Source organism: Varroa destructor, unplaced genomic scaffold (genome assembly GCF_002443255.2).
Source record: "Varroa destructor unplaced genomic scaffold, Vdes_3.0 BEIS01000004.1, whole genome shotgun sequence".
Lineage (NCBI taxonomy): Eukaryota > Metazoa > Arthropoda > Arachnida > Mesostigmata > Varroidae > Varroa > Varroa destructor.
The window spans coordinates 30,491,643-30,513,487 of record NW_019211457.1 but is presented as its reverse complement, the minus strand read 5'-3'; the positions used below and the strand labels follow the sequence as shown (position 1 = coordinate 30,513,487).

Genomic DNA, 21,845 nt, shown 5'->3' with positions numbered 1-21,845 from the left:
AACCTAGGTTCGACATAGATTAGATATCAGTACGCATATACATACCCTATGCTAATTCAATGCAGCCACCGCTCTCAGTCTCGGTCCAGCCAATGTAATTACAAATATCGAATGCATTCGATTGTAATCCTGTTTTTTTTTTTAATCTGTAGCATTCGTCTGCTGGAACTTTCTACCGAATATCGAACAGCGGTGCTACGTGTCTACTTTCAGGACAGGAACGGGTCTGCCGCCACCATCGGCACTAGGATCGCCGATAGAGTGCCGACATTCAGATAGGTACTGCCACGTCTTTAAATGTCGGCCGACGCCCCTGTTGTTCGATTTCCCGCCCTCATTCCGCTCCAACCTGCTTCCAACCGATTATGTACCCCTTCCTCTGATAGAGCAGTAGCAACAAAAGCTTTAAGCATTCATATCCCAGTTTAATTATCGTTAAAACAAGTGAGCACTTCTATTAGGTCAGTCGAGCATGGAGTTTCTATGGAGAGGTGTTCTTCTTTTTGGTTTTATTTCGGGGCGACAAGCATACATGTGCTTGATACTTGTAGCTAGCTCTATACCACATGGAGAAACCTTTATGGGCCAAGTTTTCTCGACTGCTAGCCTTTCTGGGTGCTATTATTGTTATTACTAACTGTTCATTTTTATCAACGAAATGAAAGAGGTAGCCACATTGTCTAGAAAAACAATTCTGCGTAAGTACAGGAGACTGAAAAAATGATAGTAAAGAAGAGCGTATCCATTTCTCTGCTCTGCGTCTGCTGCCGTGTCCTCCGTCTTTGCGAACAGTTGAGGCTGTAAATGGTGAACCGGTAATCTTCAAAAGAATCATCCGTTTCGCTTTCACGACAGTCGCTACGAATATTTCCCTTTGTCGCGGTACGGACGCTGGATGGGTGACATTCGTGTCGTCTCTTTTTCGTTACTGGAACTTCGAAGCTTCGTTACTGGAACTTTCCTCTGTGTGTTTCGGTGCGTCCTCAAAATTAAAATAGCGATGGCATACCCTAAAAAACCAAGGCATTCATGGATGCTTCGTGAAATGTCTGCTTCATTTGCGAAGACATGTATAACTCAGGATATTATGTAGACGATGACTGTACTAACTACACATGAGTCTCTTGAAGCGGGCCGCATTCACTGCTTCATTTTCGATGAGTACCTTATAGTAACAGGTGCTCCTGCTATCACTATTATCACTTTACGTCCAAACTTACTTGAAACTGCCACCGAAGTCAATTTCCCTCGAGGGCGACCCACTGGTTACTCTCTAGCTGGCAACAGAAATTGAACCATGCCTGGTCCATGGCGATCGTGTACTCTAGGCAGGTTTTTTGTTAATTAAACTTCTGAAAATTGCACGTGAAAGACACCAAACGCATTCTTAGCTTATCTGAAGTTAATTCGCAAAGCCGAGTTTTAGTCAGCTCGGCATTTTCGGTACTTGGGTAATAAATCTGTAAGACGTTACATGTAAAATACCAGCTTTAGCTTACAGAGCCATGAGACTCTAAGTTTTCCTTTTGTGAATAATTTTCCCGATTGCAACAATGCATTTTTATCCTTACGGTCCTGACATCAAGTTACCTTCTCGCCGGTATTCAACACTCCAATCTTGACATATTTGCGCTATTTACTTGCTTTTGCACTTGCCTAATGTATTCGCAGGTTTTCGTAACTAACAAATGTTCTTCCTTCTGAACTTATTCCTTCTGGAGTAAACTCAACCGCCTTTCACTCGCAAGTTTCTGAAGGCGAAAGGGATATATTACCCCCCAATTTTATCTGTTAGCGACGCGTAGTTCAAAAATAATTTAATAAGAAATGGTAGCTCTGTTGTAGCAGTTACGCGTGTGCGTGAACTACATATCGACAAGTGGTGGGGTGAAAAAGCTATTATCTAAATTAGCGAACCAACACGAGTCGGGAGACTGTTTCCGGCTAGAAGATCTGCCTTACCGTCAAAAGCATCGTGTAAAACACTACAAGAGCTCTCTGTTTTAGTGAAAACACACAACCACGTTGGCGATCATTAATTAGACATTAAGTTTCCTAAGATTTATAAAAAAGAATTGGGAGGAAACATTCGTAAACGTTCTCGCCGTTATATTAGGTCGGGTGTATAAGGTCAAGAAATGTTAAGTTCTTGTCAGTGGTTTGACTTATGGAAAAAGGGAACTGTTATACCAAGCTTGTGAAAAGGTCTTTTAAATGCAATATCCGTAATTGCCCTATCTCTGGAATGATTTTGTACCCAGACTAGAAGATTCTTTCGTTAGATCGAATTCGTCGATCTTAGCGTATGCAAGAGGTAGGTCCAGTAGCATTATGAATCGTCGAATACGTGTGCTATGTCATGGTCATTACCAGGAGTTATTCTGTGGAACCGTCGAAGTCTGAACTCTTCCGATAATATCGTTTTTAGCTTCAAACCGAATGTATAATCGGCCCACCACTCGAAAGAACCTTGCGCTTCGAACTAATAAACCATCTTCGCCAAGGTTAGGTCTGGTGATGACGTATTGGCCTGTTGACCTTGAAAGACACGTAGCAGTCTGGGTTGGAATCCTACTGCGGGCACACTTCGTATCGCGGTGCTACCCAACCGCCTGGTAGAATTGCTAACGGCTCTACTATACATAAGACTTGAAACATGTAAGCTTAAGTAGAACTGAAAAGTAAGCTCAATTGTCTGATTCAGCATTAATTGTATGCTATTTTAAGCAGGGCCGCTTCTAAGGGTGTGGCATAATACGTGGCAAACGTATTTTGCTCATCGAGGTGATTATCGTGATCCGATCGAAACCATAGCCAAAACACAACGAATTCTGCCTAAAAGCTCAATGGCGTTCCTATTGTAGTAAGGAAGGATTAAAAAAAAATTTGAAAAAAAATGGTTGATCGACGAACCCGTGCTTTTTCCCAATAAATTCATTGTCCATTTAAGTGCGACAATAAAGCCTAGATGGACCAATGTTTTGATAAGAGACGTCGTCGGAAATTTGGACAAGACGATGACGAGGTTCTAGGACGAGGAATATTCTGTGATAATTTACCACCCTCAGAAGCAACATATACGTTATTATTATTATATGAATTAAGTACAAAAAGTCTAACGCATCTATCGAATCTGTTAAGTCGATTTAACATGTGTAGCTAAAACAACCTGTTATAGTGAACATGAGCTGTTAAAACAATATAACTACATTAGATCAACGCTTCAGTATTTAGTGCTTCATCTAAATATATCAGATATACGATGACATAACTAGAATATGCTAACGTGTCTGGCTGGCCGTAGCATCTGTGTAGTCGTATAATGCCAATGCCTGAAGTTATTTACGGTCCTAACTCCCTAACCCTTGGACACTACCCTAGGCAGAATGCCAAGCTGACCTTCCACGATGATAGGCGGACCGACGCCGACCTATCGCGCAGTCTTATGTGCGGTAAAGTTATGTGCAAGTCAGCGGGCAAAACTCGAACGTAAAACGTAGGAGATAGTCCTACGTTTTACGTTCGAGCTTTACGTTTGATGTTACTATTGAACTTGAATGGCTCGCAGACAATGCCCACAATCTGTCCGTTTGTTTCGTTCGTTCCCTGTCTCACATCGGCCCGATCTTCTATGAATAAGCAAATATCGGCGGCCTATTCTGGAATCAAGTATGAACAAAGGGGAAGAGGAGAAGCCAATTATCTCTGCTGCCATTTAAGCCATTCATGCTGAATAGCAAGAAGTGACTGGTAAACGATGTAGCTTGCGTATGATAGCAATTACGCAACGTTTTATAATACATCATATATGAGTAGTCGTTTACCGTCGAAGACGTCACACCTCACGTTGCATGATTACTAATATTTATTTAAGTCACTACTTGTTTGAGTGTGTATAATTAAGAGGTAGCAGAAGATCTATGTATGACGAAGTGTATATATATACAAATGCAGCGTTTTCTTGCACAGTATATTCAGCAGTATCATCAGGTGTGGGGTAAGAATCAAGGGCATTCGTTCATAGTCGCCGTGTTTGATATGAAAAGCTTAAACGATTCGGTTTCAAGTTAACCGTTAGAGACAAGTTGAGCTATCAAAAAAAAGTTTTGCTATGTTCAAGTTATTCATATGCGAAGACAAAATAATCAAACTCTTGCCTCAAGTTATCTAAAAAAAAAAAAAAAAAAAAAAAACCTAGAATTTTCAGTTCAATTCATACGAAACCGAATATAGTAAAAGAACGGTTGTAGTAACATTTATCATGCGCAGCAAATCTGCAGGAATCGGACGCATCCGAACAACTACGGGTTTGATAGTATCAATCTCTTCATCTGACGGTGAACGTGGAAACGAATAGCCGACAGAATGGACTTAGCAGGCCGTAGTTTTCTTTTACAACAACGACGACGGCGATTTGGCCTAAACCTAAAAGAATATACAGATCAAATGCAGCAAGATCAAACGATCCTTTACAATTGGGTTGTATGATGATTGATTATTTCAACTCGTTCGTTTTTCCTTCAAGTCGTAACGTTCCTGTCACACGGCATGAAGTCTTCCGAAACCTCGCTATGCCATTCGAATCGGTGTTGATGTTCTTCGCCCGAGTGGTATTTTCGTCGCAAACGGCTCCAAACCGAGAGCTCAAACTGATCGATTCACAATATCATTTTAGTAAAGGATTTCAAGGTTTGATGTGGCGTGCTGGTGTCGAATGGACGTCGCCTGAGAAGGTTAGCGAGTACGGTTGAACGAAGATTGGGTCGCCAACAACGATGACAGGCGAGATCAAGGAGCTCGCTTGAAAGCGGATAGTAGAGAGCGGCGCGACTTCTCTTAACGCAAACAAATGGATTCAAAAATATAGTTGCTGCAGGTCGCGCTGTACCACTTGAGGAAAAATTTTGATAATGGTGACTTGTGATAGAGGGTTATGTTCGTTTCATACGACTGTCTGTCGATGTCAGCGTGTGCTCGTGCTCCATAAACCTTTCTTCATCCACTGCTGTTGAACTTTTATGTCGTTGCGAACCGGGCCTCGGGTTCTTTTGCGCGGTTGAGAATGTTCCGACGTACCATCACGCTACCTCACCATACTATGAGGTAGTTTTGTGCGGCGTTCAACACTGGCCGGCGAAAAAAGCTTCCGTGACGTGTGCTAAGCTGAACAACGGAACAGGAAGTGACAGGCTTTCTCAGGGACAGCCACTGGCATACATCTCCGATAGATGTCTTCGAGGTTGAGTGGCCTTCTCCAGCAGTAAAAATCCCCAGAGAAAACAGATAGAACCGTATTGTTTGTTCCGTATAGGCGCGCCGATGCACGGCGCTCGAAAGTGTATATGACGGATTCCGAATGCGTTGGGGCTACCCTGTAGTGGTAACACAATTAACCCTTCCATCTTCGTGCTTTCAATAGTTGAATACTGTACTGTTTCAAAATACATGCCCCCTGCTTTTTGCCATTGTCTACTATAGTTGTCTCTCTTCCTTATGCGTGCTACTTCATGGCGTGCAACGAATAGATCTAGCAAATGATACTATACTTGTAGACTATATGGCCGTAATCGCTTGGGTAGCGTATATACCGCGGAAGTGGTATTTCACACCGCGAATTGCGGGTAATTAGCTGATATATGTACATAAATGGGCGACGTAGACGGTTATCTTTTAAAGAGCGCGTAAAAATGATGACCCGTAAAGGTCCGTATACTGAAACGTCTTACTTCACGATGACTGGTATTTTATAAAGCAATCTGTAATAATATAAAGATGACGCAGCACTATCGCATTTTCCTATCAAACTTGAGGACATGTGAAATGGTCTAGGTTCAAGGCTGGGCGTAATCAGGTTTCGTGCAGGGAATATGCCGTCTGTACGTAAAATGCAAAACATTTAAAACAATCACAGAAGTTTATTCTGTATAACTACCAACATGAGAAGGTCTCTTTCATTCAAGGGGTTTGCATACTGGTTAGAATATAAGGGCGGCCATAATCTTGTCACTCCAGGAACCCAGGAAACCATTTTGTTAACAATGTTATGAGTGGCTTCTTCTAAAACAACTAAAAGTTAAGGCAAAATAAATTTCAGAGAAGCTACTAAGAAAGTTATGTTTGCGCAGTTTGCGGAGCATTCGCAGACTATTGGTTCGTGAAGAGATGCAATGTTTTGCAGTTCAATAGATTTACAGAAGACCATATTTCCACGATAGAAAGTTATCATGAACACCTTGTAAGCTGTTCTTATGATGAAATGGGGCCGGTCTTCTGAGCAATGTAACATTCAGGAATAAGCAAGGCGTGATAAAGGTTCAAGTAAAACCTAAAAATCTATATATATATATATAAAATAAGAGTTCAGAGTAAAATTGCATAGTCATGATGCAGCTTTTAAACATTTAACAGAGCTCTCAACTTGATAATAAATAAATGTTTATATCCAGTACACACGGCTTCTGATCGTCGTCTAGAAAATCAATGGTATTATTTGACGTAGATGACATCATTTTGTCTTTTCATCCAGGATGCAACTTATACAGCCGGCTCTGGGACGGTAAGTACACCTGCTGTCCTATTCATCTCGAAATAAGTTTTAAGGTCATTGGTGTTACGTTTAGTCTGGTAGGGACGTTTCCGAATAGGAGCTTGAAAACCCAATAAAATGTGTAGGAGGCCAAGAGAAATGCGTTTCGGGACTCCGGACGAAGGCTTTGCAGAGGCTAACAGGGAGTGCTGAATTTTCACTTTGAATAAGCCAATCGTGAGAAAGGCAACATAAGTTTATAGTTCTGGGGCCTATATACCAAGAGCACATGCATAACTAAACCCTTAAGCTTAATAGGCCGTGATTCACTGTAAAATGCATGGAAAGAATCAAAATCACCCTGCTGGAGTGCAGCGTAATCGTTTTTGGCGTGTACTGAATCGTGGGCTACCCCTAGCACTTGAATGCAGGTTGATTTCATTCTGATAAACCTATGTTGGTCTAAACCCGAGAGTCGGTTTAGGTAGATATGTGATTTACAAAGATGCTTGCCATGGCAACGCAGAACAAAAATTAAATAGAACGCTCCATAAAACCGCGAATTGAAGTAGACCCCTGAGCACTGACCACTATTACATCACCATTATGGTAGAGTAATAAATTGTGCAGTACCCACAATTTGCAAATCGTTTCTCGATGTGAATTACTGTCGGCTAAACTATAAGCTTATTTTTGCTTCTTCCTAAATATGAAACAGCGCCTTTTATCACAGATGATACTCGACAATCCCAATTTGTAGCTTCTTATTGGGTTACCTACTCACCACAGCAGAATTTCGTTAAGGGTATATATTCATGTTTAGGTTAGCGCATTTTCAAGCAAGCATTGTAAGGCAAAGAAATCCGTATGTGAGTGATGCCAATACATACCATCTAGGCGTATACTTCACTTTTCCACCAGCCTAATCCAAAGCGCCTAGACATTGAGATAGACATTGTAAACAAGCGCGTGAACTTTACTAGATATAGGCCACAGTGAACGAATGGATCAATCAAAGAACATGCCCGTCAAGTAGACAGACATAGCTGGCTTGTTGCAGAAGTCTATAAACGGTATAAGTCGGGCCCACTTTTCTTCCCACCAATCAAAAAGCCCTTAGCCAGCGTCTTGAGATTATATCTCGATCACCCAATTCACTGTTACCTATATACGATAACCGACAAGACGATAGCTGGATCGACTTGAAAAGCTTGCTCGAGAAAATAGCTGGTCCATATATTTGATTAAGCTGTCTGATCTATATCGTGATCATGGTAAACAACGATCTGCAGGACTAAATGTGGTAAGTTTTCAGTGGATATTTGAGCTTCAGGCAGCAGCAGATATAGGCGCACAAGCCTTTTCTCCCACATTTTCAATCTTGAATACGAGTGCATTTAGTGTGGCGGCGAACACAAAACGAAGGCCTCGTGCGATGGGTATTACGCGAAAAATAAAGTGACTTATTAGTGATATTGTAGAACGCTTTATAAGCCATCCTTGAGTGAAATATACATACTTAGCATAAGTAATAATAAAAGCGACCATATTCTATTTTTTTTGCCGAGGAATCTAACATGGATGCCGCATTATTAGACAGCTGCGGTTAAGCAGTACTGGACGTAATCTTTCAGTAAAGCTTCAAGACAAACAAGCAATGTAGAACGGGGGTTGCATCGCAAAAACTAGTTTTGTGTCTCAGGTCAAGTAAACCTAGGAAGACGAGAACTCGCTCATTTATAGGAGCTGAGTAGGGCTAAAATGGTATTCAAGCTAAGCTGACTAAGATGGTCGTTTGTTCCTTGTACCTTTGGTGCCTTAAGCTATTTACCCTGGCCTTAGGTTACCCTCTTAGGCCATTTAGCAATAATGGTAGCGTAAAAAATGTGATTGTATACCATTCTGAGGCAGCAAACCATACCTTTATTGACAAAATATTAACGATCTGACTTCAAATGCGATGTCTTTTTCTAAAGCGGAACATTACAAATCTATTCTATGTGAAAGAAGCCTTCTTTCATAATTTTCATTGGGCTACAAATAACTTCGCTGGTACATTGTCTCTGGCATAACCGTTTCGTTTATTTCGGACGGTGTTTAGATCAGTGAGCGTGTTTGTTTTTCGATAGAATTCCAAATTAGGCAATGAGCCTCGTTTTTGTGCTCAGGTTGACTTTCCCTGTAAACTTTGCGACGTCATGTAACGCTCGTCAATCTCTAAGGAGAACCTTGCCGATTAACGCAATCAGAAGATGCGTGCGTACTATATTTCAAGCCCCGTTTCCGCCAACAAGCTTCATGACTGGCAAGGGTTAACTTATAGCTTATGTAAAGACAATCGCTAAAACATCTGTAAAGATGGGTAGACGACGTTCGTTTCGGAGACGTTTGCGAGATTCATCGATCTTTCAGATAAGCATCTTTATACCGAATTGATATAATAGCTATTAAGGCATAGCGCCGCGATAGATCGGCCTTTAACGATTATGTCCCCATACAATCGCTGCCAGCGTCGCCACTGCTGCGCTTGCCGTCCAGACAGCCGGCCTTTCTCCAGTAGTCAGGACTGTATCTGCTCGGTAATTATTAATCCTTCAACGTTCAAGTTTGTTCGTACCGAAGGGCGCAGCTAGAGTGGGAATGGACAGGGCACTTACAGTATGGTTTTCGGTCAATTACAATGGTCCTTCCTTCGAGCCTGATATTGCGTGTCATATGTATACTTGATACGTTGTACATATTTAAAATTATATTTTACTAAGTAGTCTTATGTGTCGTATGTATACGATAAAAATGTAGAATAGGATTTAATATCACATGTGTCGGTCTCAAAACAATAGCCCCGTTAATATCGCTTTCATTGACTCCGTCTACTTATATGCCAGTAGAATGGCTCTGCGCATGGTCTATTATCTGTATTATCCTGTGTACGATCAGAAAGATAAATACGGGATACATTTCGAAGTTGTATTTTCTCCGTTCCGTTTTTCCCACCCTAATGTATGCACGTAGTTTACTCCGATAGCATTTTTTTGCGAATCCAGCAACCGGATACAGGTATAAATGTCAAGTAAGATGGAAACGTTAGAGAATGTCACTGCTCACTTAGATTTTGCGTAATTGACGGAATCACACCTGTATAGGGATGAATGTGATTTGTGTCTGAAGCGTAGAATATAAGGATATTCGAATTACTGGACTAGTGTATCTCTATAGAACTTTCGTTTTCGTTAAACAACAAACAAATTGTCCGTTAGTACAAAGCGCAAACGCAGTCTTTTTTTTGCTTTTTGGCGTAACAACGATCTCTTGTTTTTTTTCCTTGAGAACCTCAGTGTGCTTTCGGACAGACAGCCTTGCAGCAAGCAAAAATCAAAAGGTTCTAGTAATACAACAACGCCGAAGTAAATGGGTACGCGCAGTGTCGGCAACGCACACAAGAAAGCACCAAAAGGCCATCGGATTGTGCACACCCTTTACATGCGGCCAGCTCGACCAAGGGACTGTTATTAGCTAGCAACTCTTGATGAGTTTCTCTACCTTGTAGTAATAGTTGTAGCAGCAGCAGCAGCAGTTACTTATCTACGAAGGAAGCTGTTTTAGTGTTTCGGCTCAATGTCAGTGCCTCCTCACTTCACTAGATCTTCACCTCAGCCGTTATCAAGGTCTCAATTGCTACACTATCCTACTTGGTCCGCGTCCGCTTTTCTGAGGCAGTCCAACTTCGCAAACCAGCGAGACACGAGCCCAAGCCAGATGGTAGAGAGGAACACCTGAAATTATTCCACTGCACGCGGATCTGAACACATGCCTAAACTGCTTAGCCAAAGATTACTACTTTACCACGTCAATCTCCTACTATCTGTCTTCTTCGAAAAATTTCTACGGGTTATGCTCTCTACCTGGGTCCCAGTTAACCAGCACGGGGCAACGGTTTAAGCAAGGCGTCCTTGCATTGCCACCCGGGTCTGTCCACCATCCCTTTTTTACATTTCTCGCTATCCACTCAAGTAGAATCTCCATTGTTACACATTTCACGTATCTGCAGCGTGAGCTATATTCATCGCGGCAAGAGCTGCAGCCTTACATGCCACATGCATCTGTTGGAGGAAAATTCGTTGGGGTTGTTAGGGGGTGCGGTGCGCATATCCACTGTCGGCTGTATCTTTCTTCAAAGTATACGTTGTCATTGCAAAACTTCTTGAATAGGAGCTAGCCTGTTCCGAACACGGTACACAGGGCTGTCCCGCGACGTAGAGTATTCAGCACGCTATAAAACTAGGACAGCAAGAATTGCAAGCAATAATCAGCCTTGCAAAGAACAAGTTTGTACCCGAATACTATAAGAAAATAAGCTCCTGTTCCTTTGGGCCTGTATTTGTTTGGCCGAATAACTTGTGCTAAGTAAAATAAGTGCTTAACACCTTTCTAAGGTTCGTAGAATCTAATTGTTATGTCTTATATTCATTTACATGTCCCAAAACAAATGTTTACATCCGATTCTGTCGTGAAGCGTTGTTTCAAACTGTTTTATAGCTGGACTACCATATTAAGTGTCTTTGTGCGTAAAAGCCAAATCCATCACCACTGCATCATCACAGCGACTCTTACCTAATTCCAAGTTAAGATTGATAATATTGAGTTTTGTGAGTTCCTTTATATAATATACCGTAATAAGTTTACGGTTTTGCTTTAAGCGAGACTGGCTTTTCAGCGCATGGACTCTTGTTTGCTCAACGACAGCCCTTGAAAAGTGTATCCGAATTTATTTCGAAAACTCTGTACCCAAAATTCAATTGCTTTAACTTTAACACTGGCGACTGTTTTCAAATCGAATCCCACATATGCCAAAAATCCTTTGCAACGAGTTCCTAAAATCATCAATAGTAAGCACTGCGCCTAAGCCCTACGTATGCTATCGTTTATACCTCTAGACAGACTTTAATAGAATACGTCATACCTGGTCAAAACGCTTTATTAAGGTCATACGTAGCATTGAATTGTTCCAATGGGTAAGCGTTAAAATAACTTTGTTGACATGTCCTAATTTTCCCTAGTTTTGATTCAATCTGGAACTCGTGTTATCGTACGAGTTTTAACTGATCTGTTGATATAGTGATTTTTACGTATAGGGCTGTTCTCCGTCTGCGGACACCACACAGGCGTTGCTCTATATTTAGGCAATTCTTCCCTAAACATAGCAGCCGTCTGTTAGCTACACACTGACAAATTTTTTTAGATGGCAAATGCATCATGTATGACATATATGGTTGGGCAACTGTGTGTCCCTCAAAAATGATTTCCTTTTACAGCCGATACGGGCAGACAACGCAGACCGAAAATCGTCGTGGTTACGTGGCTAACAATATGTTAAGGAATTCTACCATGGCGAATTTGGGTTCACCTATGCATTGTGCTGCCTCTCGTTATGTTATTTCTCGTTTTACTCGTTTCTCTCTGCTGGCCGCGTCTTGTTGTTGGGATGTAGCCAGTGAAAATATGCGTGAGAGTCATATAATTTTGAGAACGGCCAACTACCACAGTCAAATAGCCCGTAATGGCGGTGCCTGTGTGTGGATAGTTGCGTTTTCCCCTCTACGGCCAGGCCCCGGCTATTAGGTCATAGAAGCGTTAGTTCCTCGGACGTTGTTGAAACCCCGGCAAAACGCGTGTGGTTCAACCTTAACGTAGGCTAGCTCTGATTCTGTACGCAAAGCGTAAACGGGCAGAATAGAATACAATAAAAATATGTTGATAGATCATGGTAGCGAATGCGTCGGCACTGGCGGTATAGTATGAAAGAACGACACAATTTGTGACTCAAAAGGCCCGGCGGTTTTATGCCGTTTCAACGTCAAGACTAGACGTCTACCCTAGGAAGCAAAGTCCTTGTACACCCATGGCTGTTTAGCGTCTGCGGCCAAACGAAGTGTGGCCGCTTCCATTCATAAAGTAAAAAAGCCAAGATCCTGTCCCACGTGGAACGTTCCATCTCTTGCCTAACCATTTTTTCCCTTATTTTTTTGCTGTGTGTTGACATACCCTGAATGAGTGGCTAGCCTTTGCGATGACAGCGGAAGGAGGCGACAGTCGAACGACAGACCGTGATCAAACAAACAACACAGAACAGAAGTTTTTGCCAGCTAAAACAGAAAGTCCTCACTTGACGCTATCTTTTAAAACACAGCCTTCCTTTCCGTGCTAACGCGCAATGAAGAAAAACTTTACTGGATGACATTAACAAGTTATTCTTGGAGCAGTTGAACAAACGAAGAAGGAATAATGGAACATCAAATGACTTGCAAACAACTAAAATTATCGCCGTTCTTCTCTTACTTGTATTCAAAACAGGGATAATAATGGGTTTCCTTCCATTCATTGGCTTAGTAGCGCAAGTGGTAAAAGAAAGTAGATTTTTCCCTGTAAAAGGCTACAAATAGAAGGTCTACGAGGACGTGGAAAGTAGCCACACGTAACAGTCGAAAAAGACCCTTATTTATAGGCTTATCAAGTTTTTGTGTTTGTTTGAGACAATGTGATGTTCCAACTGGATAGTCTACAAATGGTTTTAATGCCAGAGTCCAAATGTACATTTTGATAGAACTCATGGCTAAAGTTACGTAAATATGGCTAAATTCTTATTAAGGACGGCTGCTGACAAAGGCTCCGCAACAGCACGCCAAGGACTCATTATCAATTCTTGTTCCTCGATAGCAGCAGCTCCGCTATTTTTGGCTGACAGATCCATTATTTATGCGTCATGTTAGGTATTACAGTTGAGGAAATAAAAAGACGCATATTGTTATGGTTTGTTATTTGCTGTTTTACAGCATGTATTGATTACTTACACAGTTGTAACGTATGCATGCGATCTTTCTTGATTCCAAATTTGTGATTTCGCAGACTTCTGTGATAAACACCGTTAAGCCAGTGTACCAAACCTTCCTCCGCTGTTTTTCCGCGCGCACAATTTAAGTTTATTACTAATGTTACGCCCTTTTACTCTGTTAGATTTGTTTAGGCTTACGCTTGGCACTGTTTTGTTCAGGTTCCTCCCTCACGTTCTTTCAGCAAATCCACTGAATTATTCGAGTCAACTACCTTACTGTATTGTACTATCACCTTGTTACCTTACAGAAAAAAACAGATAAAACGAACCTGTTCATATCATTTTGAAATCATCAGAAAATCCTATTTCGTTAAGTAACCTAATATAATAACTAGTAATTTTAAATTTTCCTGCAATAAAATAAAAGTAGATAGTTTCCTTCAAACCGAAAGATGGTCATCGTTCTGTTCTACTGTAGTTCTTGTCACCCCTTCACATTCACTCGCAGTCAACATATCTATCCAGAATATTTTTTTATCCAGAATTTTTACAAAGAGTTGTAAAAGTAAATTTCTCGATTTGAAGTATTCTAAGTGCTTATCAATAGTTGCATAAGCGGCTTATAGAAAACAATTGGAAGCAGGCAGGAGGATCATATGATACGAGGTTTGTTACACTAACTACTAATACCTACTAAAAGACAGATTACCGATAAAAGCGTTAGAGGAATTGCGTAAACGCGGGGCCTGTACTATAGTATGAAGCACTGACGCGTTTAAGACTATAGGTATCTTACATACCGACCCTACATAGATAGGTATAAAAGGTTACGTACATGTCTAGTGTCTATGTCAAGTAACTTCTCGATCACTTTTTTAATTGACTGGTCCTGTTTTTTTTGTTTGTAACATATAGACTTAAGAGGCTAAGTCAGCCACGTTTGTGTTCGGGCATATTTTTGTAGCAGGGGAGAACGGCGAAGAAAGGCCAAGGAAGGAAAAGCAGTCAGATTAGCAGAGGAGAGAGCGAAAGATCTGATATGAGAGCGCGGGAGATCTCTAAGCCAAATGGAATGTTAGACGGCGAAAAAGCCATTACATGTTAGACCATCCGGTCAGCACAACTGGATTCCTAAAACGACAGAAGAGAGAGCAGCAGGCAACTAGGGGGCAGAAAGCCCCAAGTCCAACATAGACACGATCGAAGGACCCGCCAACCCAGCGACGACCGACTGCAGAGAAAGCGCTAAAAGCGCTAGTTGGTTCCCTCATCATGGTCGCTTTCGGTCAATCAACGGCCTCAAGAGCCCATTGCTGACAGAGAGAAGGCACGAAAAAGAAAGCAAAGGTTGAAATGACGAGGCAAACGAGGATAAACGAAGTACGTCCAATACTGCTGCTCGCCCAATGACTCAGTTACGTGCCTGGGCTCACGACAGCGTCAAGCCTGCCTCTCTCGCCCTTTTTCGAAACCCCTACTAAATATTACGCGCTTATCCATGTTTTCCTCCTAACGTGCCACTCAGACCTCCTCGTTCCTCCTCAATAACAGAGTCTGACTAACGAGGGGAAGCCGGATGAGATCTTATTCGATCGGTGGGAACAGCTTCTCTGACTGGCTCTTTGGCGGCTTGATGGACAAGGTCAATTTTACCGGAGGTGCCCGCAGGCTTTCCTTGTTTCGGCAAACTCGAGTGGCCTGCGGGAGGACATAACATGAAGACTTGCCTCCGACTGATGATCGAGGGCCCGGTTTTGTACCGTACTGTCCACGACGAATTAGATGATCGCATCTACGATTTGCTTTTACGCCGCTGCTGCTTTCCCTGCTCGAAAACAGGGACGATAAAAGCGGAGGAAGTAAAAGCGATGGAAGGAAAAAAGAGATGTAAATTTTGATAGAGTTTTCGAAAGACCTCTAAGCGTCCGTTTCCTTATTAAGTATGTTGAAGCTTTTGGATGAACAAACCTGTTGTGCCAAGCATACGAACCTGGCACTACTGTGTCGATGTGGAGGGTGTGATACTGGCGAACTTTTGGGATTATTCTGGGAACTATTGGGAAGTAGAACTTGCCTTTCATGGTGTATTTTTGGTTATTTTTTCTGCAGCTATATAATAACTGCATATTGAATTCACAACAATTCGACAAAGCATAGGATTTAGAAAAAAATTTTATTACCATTTCTTTGGTGGTATGCATCGACAACTCGTTGAGATTCAGACGAAATCTATCTAAAGATAATATCACGATGTCAAAAGGAGTGTAAGCTAGTACCCAGCAATGATGAGTAGATCTTGAAAAATAAATGAAGTTCGGGATTATGACATCGCTAAAAACTAGCACGTGATCAACCCGATCAAACAAATGATTACACGCATGACAAACGTGTGCTTCGAAAAGGGGTCAAGCCATTTCTACGTTGGGCCCCGAAAATGATCCGACTGTTCAGGCTTGCTCGTATCGTAAAAGCGTATCTGGTGCTTCTTGTTTTAATGGCAACATGCTCTCATCGGGTGATGCCATAGGAAATATCTAAGAGCAGGAGTAGTTTTACTGCCTTAACAGTATACACGACTCCATTTTCGGGTTTATGTGCCTGTGACTAAATTGTTATTTAGTAACAAAGCGCCAATGTGGCAATTGCCATTATATACGCATTCATGCGTTGGTGAAGTTTCTACCGTTATAATTTTTGTTTTTTTACTTCTGTAACAGCGTCATACACCTACCCTGCCACATAACAAAAGCGTAATCTCAGACAAGACAAAATGTCTTGAGTTTTATGTTTGGCACCGCCGTCAGACGTTTCACTATACGGCTGGCTCCTAGCACACGATAAAGTGTATATGTATCCGGATTCGAGCGTAGACCTTCACGCGTTTCAACGGTAAGGCGTTCGCATATATATTTTTTTTATTTACAGTTACTCGAAAAAAACCAATAGTGAGATGTGTTTGCCCATCTGTTTCTCTTTTTAAGGTATAAAAATCCCTGTGATCAGACCAACTGAAATTAGAAAGGTAAAACAGTTGGAGCTGACGCTAAATATTCCTTGGCTTAATCCAGAAGGTAATTAGGGCATGGCATATGGAATCTGACATTGTCGTCGAGTAACCAGACTACTTGCTTTCGATTGCCGCGTCAAGGGTCCATGAGCCTTTTGAGAAACTTGGGGTACCTGTAGATTGTTTCGTTTTTGACTAGTACCTTATATGATACCTATATATAGATGACACTAGGCTTATTTAACGTTCGAAGACCGCTACCAAACTCGATTTCTCTCTCTAGAACGACGCCATCCTCTAGTTTAGTCTGTTTTGGGCTCGCCATAGAGGTTGAAGCATGCCTCGCTTAGAACGGGGCCGGGGCAAATACAGCCGGGCTTTTTGTTAATTAAAGTTGCGCAAACTGCACATAAACTATACCACACACATTTCCACCTGACCTAGAGTTAATTTTCTGGCTACTAATTCTTAATCAGTTCCGCATTTTCAGCATTTGGATCATAACACTAGAAGACGCTGCATGTGACATACCAGTTTTGACCGACGAAGCCTTTAGACTCAAAGATTTTCTTTCGTGAGGAACCTTTTCGGTTGCGGCTATGCGTTCTTAGTTTTCGGGTCCCGACATTTGGTCGCTTCGTTGCTGGTCTTTGAGATGCCAGTCCCTGTTCTTAAAACGTTTGCCCCATTCACGTACTGTTCAGCGTATCCTATATATACATATACACATGTACAATACAGTGAGATATTAAAAATTAAAACAGGTTGTGATGGGCTGCCCATCGCAGTGGGCAGGTGTTAATTCGCTAATGTGTGTATTAAATCGAAGTAAAATAACAAATTCATCATGCCCGACGCATTTCATCACTGCATTTCCAGAATTTAAACAAAGATCATCTATTATCTAACCTTTTTGCGCTAAATAAACTCCCACTACCTTTTTAAAATCTTCCTCTTTTTGCTTTAAAACGATGTCCTATGTTTTTTTCCTTTTTCACGCATCTTCTGGAAAGTGGGAAAAAAAACTTTTATGGGGCGAACCGGAAGGCTTTCAATAAAGATTTGCATGGCTCGAAAATAAAAAGCCTTTTTGATACATCTGTTTTTTTTTAAACACAATCAAACAACAGTTTCGGAGAGCAGAATATTGACGGCCAGTTTAGGCTGTTCAGATGAGCCTTAATGGCTGGTTGTTTTGAGCCTTTTTGTGTCTCTCAAGTTTCTTGATCGGTTTCAGTTTTTGCATTTTGTAATGTTCGGCAAACAAAGAAAAATCATTGAATAGTTAAAATCTTTCGATATGCATTGAATGTAGTATCGAATCTATCTCGCTATTAGTTTTTTCGGTTTTTTTTTTAACATAGTTTATAAATAACACACATTGCATATACTCGAATGGGTGCAATCTTTGTACAATATAGATATGATTTCTACTAACAAAATAGGTAGGATTTCGAATGGAGCTATATCAAAAGATTGCACATGATTATTTGTAGGCATATTTTGTAGCTATTGTTTGATAAGCGATAATTCCTTTAAAGAGTGTGATTTGATCGCTAAACTTTTAAAGGCTGCTAACCAAAGGGGCTGTCAGTGACGTGGCTACAAAGTTGACGCAGACCGTGTTTTGAGAGTAACGCATGTAAAAACAGTTATCCGAGAGATGGTGTGAGACTGCTCAGTGCATGAAAGGGCCCCCATATTTGTTCTTCGAAATTTGTTCACGCCCTTTAGCTGAAAAACTGAAAGATCTATTTGAGGCCGGCGTCACTAGGTCGGAACTCTAACCATGAGGAACACAATGGTACCAATGATACCCCGCAAGTGGACGAGAACATCAAGGTTTAAAGCAGGACAACGCAGGTAGCGGGTTTTTGACGCGAACCGCTAGAGAGCTGGAGTTCGTTAAAGGCTATGAAAAAATACAGAATCAAGTAAATATACGTTACGCCATTTTAAATCCCCATTTGACTAACGACAGATTAAAAATTACTTGAAATTATAGTTCCATAATCGATTCTCAATAGGAGAAAAGGCCATCTTTTGCCTTAATTCACTTATAGCGTGTTGCTACAGTCGATTTTGCCGATTTCAAGGTGCAATATGTTGATTAATTCTTTATTAGAATATGAACGCCGCTTGCAGTGCGGCCTGCTGTAAATCAACAGAAAGCCATATCGTTGCCATTGGAAGGCAACAGAGGGCAGATCATGCGTTAACGAAGTGTCCGTTAAGAGGATCAAGTTAATGGGAACGCTAAGCTGTTTTGCACGCCTTTTTTTATATACTGATGGTGTGGATACGTACACAAAAGATATAATAATGGTTACATAACTTCCAAGACATTGTTAGACTGACACCAAATTTCCCAGCTAAATATCTCATAATTATGGTGCATATTTTTCCAGTATAATTACTTTCCGCGGTCTCGTACCTTTGCTTTCTTCAATCAGACAGATTCAGCGAAAATTTTAAAATAGTTAGTAAACGTTTCCATGAAAAATGGGGCATGCCTGTTGCACCGTAGAGATGTTTTTCGTATCATGTACGGACTCACAGCTCTGCGACGAGCACGCGATGACGTTCGATCGTTGCAGGCTTGCATCAGGCAGCTGTAAGACATCATTAGTGCCCAGGCTTAGCTTAATGTACCTAGTTCAAACGAAGACATATATATGGCGTTATTTTATCAATTCGAAAGATGCGGAAAGCCTTTCTCTCGTTACCATTCCTATGTTTCTTGTGCAAATAATTATCGTTCTTTTAGGTCAGTGTTTTAAGTTTGGTTGGGCAATTTTTGATAAATTTAGCAAAGCGTGACGGCTTTTAGGTCAGCATACACGTCCACAAGGCCTGTTCGACATCTTGCATTTTGTTGGCTTGTTCAACAGCATTTTATTTTCACCGTCGATTCACTCATTTGGTCAACTTAAGCTTTTTAAATTAACGAATATGCAAAGATCATGCATATTGCCTAAAACATAGATTCTAGCGAAATTTGGAAAGAGTAAAGAATTCGAAAGTAGGCAGGTCGTCGCACAATGGACCAAGTTATATTTACGGGAACTTCAGCACCTTTTCGGTCACTGCCTATTAATGGATCGTGCATAGAATCTATTTATGTTCTTAAAGTGAATGTTGAAACTTTGCGGATACATTTACCAGTGACAGTCGGCTACCCGCTTTATTACACCTGAAATGAGCGCAAAATAGTGGGTTATCCATTAATACTTTCAACAGAAACACAAGATAATGGACGGAAGATGGTAGCGAATTTTCTGTCAACTCACTGAGTAGAGGGATGTTCCTGGATGAGCTGTACTCCATGAAAAAGGTTAATCTTTGCCGGACTTAATATATCCACTGTAGTTACTTGACTCGCCATTTTGGGGCTTGCCGTGTACACTGATAATGTACACGGCATCCTCATTCATTTATAATAGTAGTTGCTTAATCGACCCCATATGTTAAACTACTATTAAAACGAATAAATGTATTGTAGATTGTGATGTAGGACTGCTTGTTATTGATCTACGTTTCATTCGTTCTGTCATTTGTCCCGAAAAACAGGCACAATGGTACAGATATAGGATTAGAATTGAACCCGTTAGGTTAAAATAAATAATCACGAGACAAGGCAACCATTCCGACTAGGAAAATTTGAAGCCGCAGCGTACATACACATACAGTTTCTTTACGTACCTTAACTTTCTTTCGCTGCCCCACGTATTTTAATGTTATATTTTTTTCTGTCCGTTTTGTTCTCAAATGGGTCGAATGGCTTTGGAAAAGTGGACTTTGACCGGTGGCATGCGATTACCTCGGCGACGGCTGTACCCTACTCCGGTGCCGACTGTGGAAACGTAATTTCCGTATGCTGGACACTCGAACCCGCGCTGTTAACGCTAGCACCGCCTGAGCCAAACACGAAAGAGCGTTCCTAAATAATTTATCAAAGTAGCCAGCGTTCGTTGCATTATCAAAATCGCAGTGATCAAAGCAACCATCAATCTTCTGACGACGTTTGTTAGAAAAAAAAACCCTGAAAAATTGTTCTTTCTCAAAACTTAATGTCGCCGAGTGGCCCGCAAGGCAGACACGAAGCAGAGTGTGAACCAAAGCTGGCGGGGAATCGCTTCAGCGGTTCTAACACAGATAGATCTGCCTACTTCTCCTATACATATAAACGCATAGCCAGGGAAATAACTGCGAGTTGTACCTAGAAAAAAAAACGAGATATAAAGAAAAAAAAAAAGAGAGAAAGTGGAGAGGTCTTGGTTCTACGGGAGGTTCACAGCGATAGGGATGGCTCTATATGCGGCCGCGATATATTCGGAGAAAGCGTAGAGGGCGGAGAGGGGGCGTGAGGCTGACGTCGGCAGTGGCTTCTCCTAAGTGCATTTTGCAGTAGCATTCGAGAGACTGTTGGGTGAGGGAAATCGGGTTAGGAAAGATCGGCGGTGGAAATGGGGTTGTGCACCAAGCATCGTAAAGGCAAAATGCGGTCGTTGTGGCGAGGCGCAGACGACGATTTGGGTGCACCGCAAGAAATAGTTTGCGAAGGCTGACGGAAAGAATTGCGATGTGAAGAAAACATCGACCAAAGCGACGATATATTGGGATGGGGTATGGAAGATTTGATGTGCAAGAACGAGTTGCAGGGATAGAGAAGATATTTGTGGAAATAAAGCCAAATCAAGCACACTCGTTAAAATACAATTTATTAATTAACATAGAACCCGGGTGGTAAGGAGCTATTGAGCAAAATACTATTCGTAGTTACACTTGTCTAAATTTATTACTCCGCTCTTGAAATACACTCAATGGACTTAAGCCTGTCACCCTGTGCTCGATTGGAGTGGATGTAACGATGTTATTCTAGATGACTGATCCCTAGCACCTAATGAAGTCTGCACCATGTTTCGAATCTAGATCATCTTACATGTCTTTTAGTTTAGTAAGCGAGCATGGTAGTGCTGCACCGTGATAATTCACAGAGTCTGGAATCAGACGATCTCCTGCGAAAAGCATTTTTTTTATAGCTGGAACTGGAAATGTTGTTATTTTGTATGAACAGTAAGTTCAAAGTAAAAAGGTACCGGTCACACGTGTACAGTTACTCGAGTAATCCTACTGATGCCTTAAATATTATTTGGTATCAAGCGCACAAAAATATACTGTATATTTATTTTATTACTTTGATTACTATATAAGCAGCGATATATCTATATACTTCTTGCTTCCATTAATTATGCCTAATTAACTTGTGATCACTTTAAATGAAGCGGTCGAAGCGATCAGCTAGATTAAGAACACAAAAGTTTTACTACTCAAGTAGACATAAACAATTAACTCGAACGAGCACGCTTGTTCTCTCTCCTTTAGTTTAGGTTAATTAAAGTTACTCTGCAACTCAAGCGTGTTTTAGTGGCCTCTTGTAGCTACCTATTACTGCCCTGAGATGTAAGCTTGTAAGTTCCTCT

The 21,845-nt window shown here is 41.3% G+C and overlaps 2 long non-coding RNA genes across 2 annotated transcripts; one reads left to right on the top strand and one right to left on the bottom strand.

Annotated features, from left to right (window-relative positions):
- Positions 1–483: 483 nt before the first annotated feature.
- Positions 484–7,698, bottom strand: LOC147756072 (uncharacterized). Its single transcript, XR_015326464.1, has 3 exons — positions 7,417–7,698; positions 1,221–1,352; positions 484–1,010 (listed from the first exon to the last, which is right to left on the bottom strand). It is a non-coding gene; the product is annotated as an uncharacterized LOC147756072 (long non-coding RNA).
- LOC111249570 (uncharacterized) lies at positions 7,698–21,002 on the top strand. The gene is made up of 4 exons (XR_002672978.2): positions 7,698–7,829; positions 16,073–16,244; positions 17,933–18,296; positions 20,155–21,002. It is a non-coding gene; the product is annotated as an uncharacterized LOC111249570 (long non-coding RNA).
- The last annotated feature ends 843 nt before the right edge of the window (positions 21,003–21,845 follow it).